Below are 9,100 nucleotides of genomic sequence, written 5' to 3'. Positions count from 1 at the left end.
TGTCCCCGACATGGCCGCTGGGTCGCCCCCTCGGGCGTGCCCTCCGCCGAGGCACCCCGGGGCGGGGGCAAGGCCGGAGGGCGAGGCCTCGTTTCGGAGGTGTTTGGAAGAAGATGGCGCGACGGCCGACTAAGGTTTCCCATCAAATGGGAGGGAAGCGGGACTCGGGCGTCAGCCCGCCGCTCAGTCCGCACCGTTAGCCTGAGATTTGCACTCAGATCAACAGGATTTAAGTGACTTCAGTGTTTGGGCGGGGCCAGGCCCCACTTAGCCTGCGTGATGAGACAAGTCTGCGATGGCCGTAGGTGCGCCTTTGGTCTGAGTGGTGCAAGCACTAAGCCTTTGCTTTGGACCTTTCAGACAAGCTGCCCTGCCACCTATAAGAGGTCACGCTCTACAAACAACTTCAGCCTACAAAGACTGCTAGAAATTCAGAAGCATTGGAAGCATTCGTGTCCTCACAATGAGAGAAATGAGAGGTTATTGGGAAACAAGGAAAAGATATTAAGGACATCAAGAGATTACTGGCGTTTACACTGCAGGAAATGTTTTGTTTTGCTTCTGTGTCATTTAAAGGTTTTCTTACCTTTCCACCAAGAACTTGAATTTCAAAGGGTATTAGGTAGGACCTTGGTATCATCTCCACATCATTCTTTAAGCAGGTTAAAAACAACCAGCATTAGGAAGAAGCAGCTTGCCACATGGTGGACCATGTGGGGACCGCCATGCAGTTGGGCCTGTGCTCTCCTCCTCTTAATGGCCTCCTCTTACACTCTGTCTCTCCCCCCCATTTCAATTTTGCCAGGCACTTTCCTACTGCTGGGTAAAATTTTTAAACCTTCTCCAGCTTTTATTCGTTTAATAAATTGTTAATTTTGATTGAAACCCTATTTGGGACTCGGTCATTTATTATTATTTATTATTAAGCATTCGTGTCCTCACAATGAGAGAAATGAGAGGTTATTGGGAAACAAGGAAAAGATATTAAGGACATCAAGAGATTACTGGCGTTTACACTGCAGGAAATGTTTTGTTTTGCTTCTGTGTCATTTAAAGGTTTTCTTACCTTTCCACCAAGAACTTGAATTTCAAAGGGTATTAGGTAGGACCTTGGTATCATCTCCACATCATTCTTTAAGCAGGTTAAAAACAACCAGCATTAGGAAGAAGCAGCTTGCCACATGGTGGACCATGTGGGGACCGCCATGCAGTTGGGCCTGTGCTCTCCTCCTCTTAATGGCCTCCTCTTACACTCTGTCTCTCCCCCCCATTTCAATTTTGCCAGGCACTTTCCTACTGCTGGGTAAAATTTTTAAACCTTCTCCAGAACAGCTTATTTTTCTTCAGTATCTGTCAGTGTGCGTAAATTTTGTGTTTTGTGTGGGGGGGGGGGGGGGTACCATCTGGCACAAGTAGTTGCTGATAAGCAGCAGTGGCTTCTTATGCATGAGAACAGCCATAGCTGCTCAGGGGGAACGTCCATCTCAGTCAGTTCCTGGTAGTGTTCGCTTATAAGCCTTCCTCCTCCTGTTCTCCTTTGCTCCTTTAAAACATTTTCTTTTCCTGTAAAGGCAACAATTTCCATCTCTCCACTCTCTTCATATCTGCTAAGATGCTTTTTCTACTTCTGTCAGGCCTGGGGTTCCAGGCCATCCTTTACCAGCCACCGCTGCAAAAAAGCAATTGTACCTCCCTCTGCTAATCATAGTAATGCATGATTCATCACAACAATAGCATTACAAAGAGAAATCGGTTTTGAGAGAGCAGGCTGGTACTGGTATCCTTTAAATCCTTTCAGGATGCACAAGGGTCTGCAAGCTGCCAGCGTACTCCACAACTAGGCAAGGGGCAAACAAGTCAGATATGCTTTCTCTCTCTGAACTCTGGCTTTCTTTCACTGCCCTTTCTTTCAGGTACAGACCTCTCATCCACAGTATAAAGCTCTTTTTAAGAGTCAGCTCCACAGGAATAGCTTCAGTCGATGCTGAAATGCACTGATCTCTAAGGCAGGACCTGACAACTATTTAATACTGTTTAGCAGAGCCTAAGGAAGGTATCTAGCAGAGGAAGTCTCAGAGAGGCAAAAGGAATAACTCCACCCAGCCTGGCATGTTCTCTTATGGATAGTCCCTTAAGGACAACAAGCACTCAGGAGGCTGATTTACTTTCTTGAAAAATAAGCACTTTCCCCTACCTTTTGCACTTTACTTCTGTGCTAGAACATCCGTTGAATTTTTCCCGTGAAGGGCTACCATTTAATGAACTAGCAACAGTTTTTTCCTGTCACACGTGGGAAATTCCTCAGTAGATACTATGCATGTTGTTCCAGGTAGCGTATAAGATTCAGCAGTATTTCTTTCCTCTAGCTGGATCTCAGACCAAACCAAACCAAACAAAAAAAAGCCACCTTCTCCCCTGTTTTTTCTCTGGTTCTATATGCCTGCATTACTTTGTGAGGTTTGCAGAAGAACATACAGAGAGGCTATTCGAGAAAGACATCCCAGGAGAACTGATCTTGTGCTTTGATTACTGCTGTCTCCTCTGATTAGCTAAAAGGAGGGCAGGTGACCTCAACCCTAAGTGAGAAAATAAACAGGCAAGCAGATGTAGTTCCTGAGTGACAGATGAGGCTGTCTGACAGAGGAAGTTTCTGAATGATTGGCAGGAAAGGTTGAGGGAGTGTTCAGACCTTTTAAACCTCCTCTGGTAACTAGCCAGCCAGTCATGCCTCTCACCTGATGTATTTTCCATTAATTTTGTACAGACTTGATGACTGGTCTGTGTAAGGAGAAGCTGAAATTGATATATATTATTATATATAAATATATATGTAAAAATTATTCTTATCAGACTCCAGATAGCTTCCTCTTCTTTAGGAAAGCTATTCAGTGAAGGAGTCGGTTGGACAGCTTCTGTAAGAGCAGTTATGACATGACTAGCACTGCACTTCAGCATGACTAAAACTGATCAGATGGGAAGAGTTGAAGGGTGATTAGGAGGGCAGCAGCTTTTATTTACTCAGAACATCTCCTGGGACTTAGCAAGGAAAGGAGAGGGAAGTCAACATGAACTGTAAGGGAATTTAAATGGGATTGATACAACAGGGCTAAAGCCTGCAGGGTTTGCTGTGCTTCCTTAGGATGATCAGTCTCTGCATATCCCGGTACAGATACATGGCCAAGGCTAACTTACAGTAGCATTAGTTGCTTTCAGAATTTTTTTTTCCTTCTTTCAAATAGCCCCATCTAGTTGAGACTGAAAGGTCTAGAGGTAATTAAGGACTTTGTCCAGCAAAATGATAGGCCTGGTCTCTAGCATTCACAGCATAATGCCCCTCCCCCAGACCAAAGTCAGATTGGTCTGGTAATGCAGGACATCCTCATTTAAGGCTTTTTTTTTTTTTTTTTTCCCCCTTCCCTTCTGCCATCCTTTACCAGAATAGGAATCGTATCTCTGCACTTGACTGAAAAGTACTTTGGGTAGTGTTCAAAAGCTATGGCAGATTTCAGTAACTGGCAATGTGTATCTGAAGCCTTTTGACTGGGAAGTATTTAGAATCAAAACTACCCAAGTACCTTCAGAGGTCCCTCTTGGTGATGTCTGAAACAAGAGGCTCGTAAAGTAGGGGGCATTTGTTCCTTCTGCTATTCCAATTTTATTGCTAAACCAAAACAGTCTGTACAAGGCTGGCCATCAGGATTCATGCAATGTGTAAATGTTAAGAATATTTTCTCCTTCTTGCCACAGCTTAACTTTATATTAAAATGAACCCAGAGTTAAAACTATCAGGCTGGGATGGTTCATTCTGGTACCTATTCCGGTATTTATGCAGAATAGTAAGGTTGGGAATGTTTAGCTAGCTCAGCTGTCTGATTGTCTGAACATCCCTAAGTGCTTTATAATTCAAAAAATGCAGGCATCAGTAGATAAATGGGATGCTTTATTACAGAAATTATATCCTTGCAATTCTCCTGTGCCAACAATTCAAGTCCCCACAACCTCCTTAAAACTCAAATGCCAATTTGAAAGGTACAATCATTCGGGGGGGGCGGGGGGGAAAAAAAAGACCTGCAAATAGTCGCCAGCCTATACAGGCAGACAGAATCTATCACAGACACTCTCTTCAAGTTCAGGTCCTGGAGCAGCTAATAGAGCCAACTTCACATTTGTTTCAAGTCCTGAAGAGATTATAATACAGTAAAAAAAATATTAAGTGCAGTCTGTTTCTATAGTGGTGTAAAGCAGGCTGGAAACAAACTTTATGAATTATATTAGGTCACACAGTAAAGCAGAAGAAAATAGGGGTATAATAATCCTGTGGCTCACCAGGCAGGAGGACACTGCATTTGGAAGACCTGAATTTTAGTCCATGCTCTGCTACTGACATGCTTAGACAGAATCAAACCACATGGATCCATACCCTCAAGTATATACAATGAGTTAGGAGCTAGCTTACCTTTGAGAGATCTGGTTTGTAGCATTCTATGCCTTTGTTTCCTCATCTGCATAATGGCATCGGTGAGGTATACCCATGCTTTTAAATAAACCCAAGATCAACAGCCAAATACAAATAAATCTGTATTACTAACGAATAGACAGATGGCATTTGTTTATCAATCAATTCTATAGAAATTGAGAAGAAGATTTATTAAGATCATCAACAATATTCTGTCATGAAGATGGATGAAAGGTAAACTTTGGAAAGATGATTGTGTATTGAAATGGTAACTTTTAGAAATAAGGAATTTTCATTAAGTCACTGTGCTATCAAGTCACGATGGACACTGGCAAACAGAGATTGTGCAGTCTAATAGGTATGACTGTTCTTGACTTCAGGGAGTCCGAAGACTATGCAGATTGCTGAGATGTTAGGCAAGCTGTTTGACCAGCCTGGCTGGGAGTTTTTCAGCCTTCACTGTGGTGTCCTGGCAGAACAAGAAGAGTTAAGAAGTCAGAGCAATCCAGTGAGATGCTGTGCTCTATTCTGCCTAGAAGGATTGTCTTATTTTGCCTGGCATGTAAAGGAGCTCTCATTGACTTCTCAGCATGGGACAGCCAATGTGGAGAATCACTCCATGTGATCCTCTCAGGACCATGTCTCCAGCACAGTCTAATTTCCCATGTAAGTGCATTCCACAGCACCAAAAATATGCATGCGTTTTTGGTTCTCTGCATCTTTACTCCAAGTCTTGCTAACTGCAGTACTCCTGCAAGCATAGTGCTCTCAGGAGGTGGCACAAGGAGGTAGCATTTGAGAAATGAGTATTGTGCATTTGGACTGGACTTGAGAGCAAATGGGATGGCATCGGCATGATGAATACTTTCCTGTGTCTCTGGCCACGTCCATGTGCTGTTGCATTCAGAGTCAGAGAAAGTAAGCTGCAGTAGCTTCACATGGTGGTCTATCAGATTCTCATTCCTGTCCCATGGGAATGAAGAGGTCTTGTAATACTGCAGAGGGCAACCTTTACCTGCAGTCTTTTGAGCATGCAGGGCAGTAAACATGAACCTAAGGCTGTGGAGATCAGAGGGTGAATAGTGCCTCAGGATAAGAACAGGGCTAGCTCCTGCTCACGAATCATTAGTGTCACTTCTGTCTTGGCTGGGCTAAGTTTGGCCAAGGCCGGTATGGCGATGCCTGCCCAGGGTGATGAATAAGCGGGGCCACTGATAGCTGGCATTTACAGCTGTATTGACCTCTCCAAGCCACTGCTCTAACTCATTAAAGTAAGGGAAGAAATGTTAAGTCCCACAAGGACCTAAATCTGTCAGGGATAGTGTCACTGTGAGGGGGAGCCACTTTGAGGGATCTCTGGGATGGAAATGATGGGAGGCTCGCAGCTGCTTCAGTGGCTTTGTTAGGTTCCATAAAAGTGGCAGCAGCAGTGTCTGATGAGCAGTTTAAAAGGCAGCAATAGAGAAAAGATAATGGCTGCTATCCTGTCCCATTAGTCTGAACAAAGCTGCCTGAGCCTGCCCTCAACTCAGATGCTAAATCTGTTATGACTTGATTGCTAATTCTGTCTTTGGGTCCCAGGTGGAGAGAAAAGAACGTCCTGCTGGGACAGAGGGCAGCCCTCAGATATATCTGCTGGAGTTGTTACGTGAGGAAAACAAGCTTCTCTCACTTGCACCACCTTTTTCAGCTAGCGCATGCAAAGACGCTTGCTAGCCGGAGATGCCTGCCATTAATGCTTCTTTAATTGAGAGAAAGAAAAATTCCTGAGAGACCCTGTGAACAATGAAACACCTACAGCAAAGAGCATCATGCAGGGCCCAGTGCATCATTTCTTCTTGTGCATTAGATGCTACTACTTGTGGACACACATACAAATATGTACATACATAAATATATCGCATCTGCTTTTAGTTTAGTTGCTTAAGTTGGCTGCAGGCTGACATATGACAGAGTTCACTTTTAAATCTTCAGAGTAAAACGCTTTGAAAGCAAACCTATTAAGGTTAATAGAATGAACTTACAATGCCCATGGTTAAGAAGGAGGGGTGAGTGAGACACTCAGTAAATTGTTCACCAAATAGCCTGTCACCTCTGGGTCTGCAGCTGAAGGCCTGCCAATGGATCATTCTATTATCTTCAATGAGCTTAATTTTAAAGTGGTATGCACATCAAATGTAAAGTATGGACATCAGTTTTGTTATCTGTAATCCTGCATCTACCTTAAATATGTTAAAAAAGAGTATGTTCAGTCTAAGAAAGTGCAAAGGCATTATACGTATAGCATTTCTTAAAAATGTCTAAAATTTAAACCAAAAAGTATTTCTGCTCATTAAGCTATTCTCTCCACAAAACCCAGTATAGTATGTACAAATGTAGAAAGTATTTCTAGGAAATGCATTCAGAAATGAACAAACTTACCAAGTTAGCTGTTTGGTTGGTTTTGGTTTTTTGGTTTTTTTTTACCTACTTACTGAGAAAACAGATGGCCATTTACTTAAGACTGAAGGTCAGATTTTCAAAGTGCCTAAAATGCAGATTAGCACCCTGTGAGATTTTTGCTGTAGTTGTTTGCATTCATCCTTTGGCACCTTGTCACCTTACAAAATTCGTCTCCTACATTTTAAGACAGACTACCACATCCATCTGGGCTGTTCATGCATTTGATGAAACATGCAGCAAATTTCTGCTCTTGCAGAACCTCTGCTTTCCTTGCCTCCCCTTTAAGAAACTGTGCCGAGTATGCCACAATATCTATCACATTTGCTTGGTGCCATTTCAGATGTTTTAATTCCTTCAGCCATTGCTGAAGTTACTCCCTCCCCAACAGTGCCAAGTCATGTCCAGGCTTCTACTGCAGGAATATTCTGAGTCTAGCAGGGACATTGCTAAGAGGTTGCTCACCATGAAATCCAAATACCAATGAGGAAGGTGTTTCAAATTGAGATTCGGTATGTATCAGCACAGTCATGGGGGTATAATCACTAAAGATCACTAAAGCAACATTATTATTCACATTCCAAGGTTCTGCCTATGAACCGTAAAGGACAGACAGGAGGTTGACAGCACAGCTGGAAAAAGGAAGAGACGGGTGAAGTTACTAGCACAGAGAGCTCAAGGGTGTTCTCTCCCTCTGTACAGCAAAAGTGGCAAGCAGGACAGAAGCCAGAAGAGGAAACCAAGCCTAATAGCAAACTTTGGCAGCCTTGCAACAGCAGAAGTACCAAAGGACAGTGTAATTCCAGTGAACTTAGTTGCAGGTTGATGCTAGCACACGTTCATTTGTAAACTGAAGTTTATCACATCCAAAGCACTCTTTGTGGAAACATGACATGTACTTTTGCCTGGCTTATACTAGCTTATTCATTTTACCTGTGAAATCTGTTCTGTAGACTGGGATAAATTCACAAACATAACCAAGGTCTTAAATCAGTGTATGTTGAAACACCAAATTGTACTGGTTTAATTAGCTTTGGGCCATGCTACCTGACAGTTTTTATTTAAACTAGTGCAACTTTGTATTTAGGCAATTCCTTTAGCTCAATGCTTCAAAGTATTTAAGCTTTAAAAGGCTTAAAATTAATACTTTACCTGAACATCACTACTGATCAGGATCTCTATACTTTGTGCATTTCCTTCATTCTTGTTTTCTCTCATTTTAATATTTGTTTCCTCATTCCTTTCTTTTCCTCCTTGCTGCTCCCTAAGTTTTTCTTCCCTTCTGTTGAGTTCTAACCTTGTCTTCCCATGGGCCCTCCTACCTGAAATAATGGAGCAGAGTGACTTTAGCAAAACTGATTAATATTATTTCCTACCTTGTCAAGAAGTGGAGAAGGGAATACTCTTGCAAATATCACCTACTTAAGATGCTAAGCCAAAGAAATCTGTGTTACACTTGAGGCTATACACTGCAAATGGTGTATCCCAAGTAAAGCTAAACTTCTTTACAGGGAGGAGGAAATTGCTGACTCTCGACGAAACTCTTTCCTAAAGACTTTTAATCTGGGATATGACTCCTGGCCCAGTCACTCATTATTATAATATCATTTTAATGCAGGCCACAATTCTAAAAGGTGCCGTTCTTTCTTTTCTGTCCCCCTGTGCCCCATTTCCCTCATGTAGTTATACTCAGGCTTTTGTTCCAAATTTGTTATTTTAAGGGAAATCTATGAATGGAGCAACAACCTTAAAACTGCTTTAAAGAATAAGTTGAGGGGCTGTTAAAACATTCCCAAATTGTGGCAGGCTGTGAATTATGTTTTCAGTTTTGCCAGCTGCATCATTACAGAAACTGGTTTCATAATGTAGTAGATTTGCATGCCCCAAGTAGAGGAGTTGGTTACACAAGAATACTTTATAACAAGAGGGAGAAGGCTTGTAGGCCAATTTTAATTAGAGGTGAATTCACTTCAACAGAGATTTAAGACCAAAAGAAAACCAAACCCCTATCAGTTCTGTAGAAATTAGAGAGTAAAGATCTAGTATTGTGTTATTTACTTCATTCTCACTATGGAATATGTTTTACCACACATACTATAATGTAAAATATTTACTCTGACCATTAAGGCAATGAAAGCATGGCAGATGTGAGAAAGAAGTAAATATCACGAGTACAGTAAATAACACATACACTACCAAAAAGCA

This window comes from Egretta garzetta, unplaced genomic scaffold, assembly GCF_000687185.1.
Source record: "Egretta garzetta isolate BGI_Z169 unplaced genomic scaffold, ASM68718v1 scaffold333, whole genome shotgun sequence".
In the NCBI taxonomy this organism is placed as follows: domain Eukaryota; kingdom Metazoa; phylum Chordata; class Aves; order Pelecaniformes; family Ardeidae; genus Egretta; species Egretta garzetta.
The sequence above is the reverse complement of the archived record's forward strand: the minus strand, read 5'-3'. Positions refer to the sequence as shown.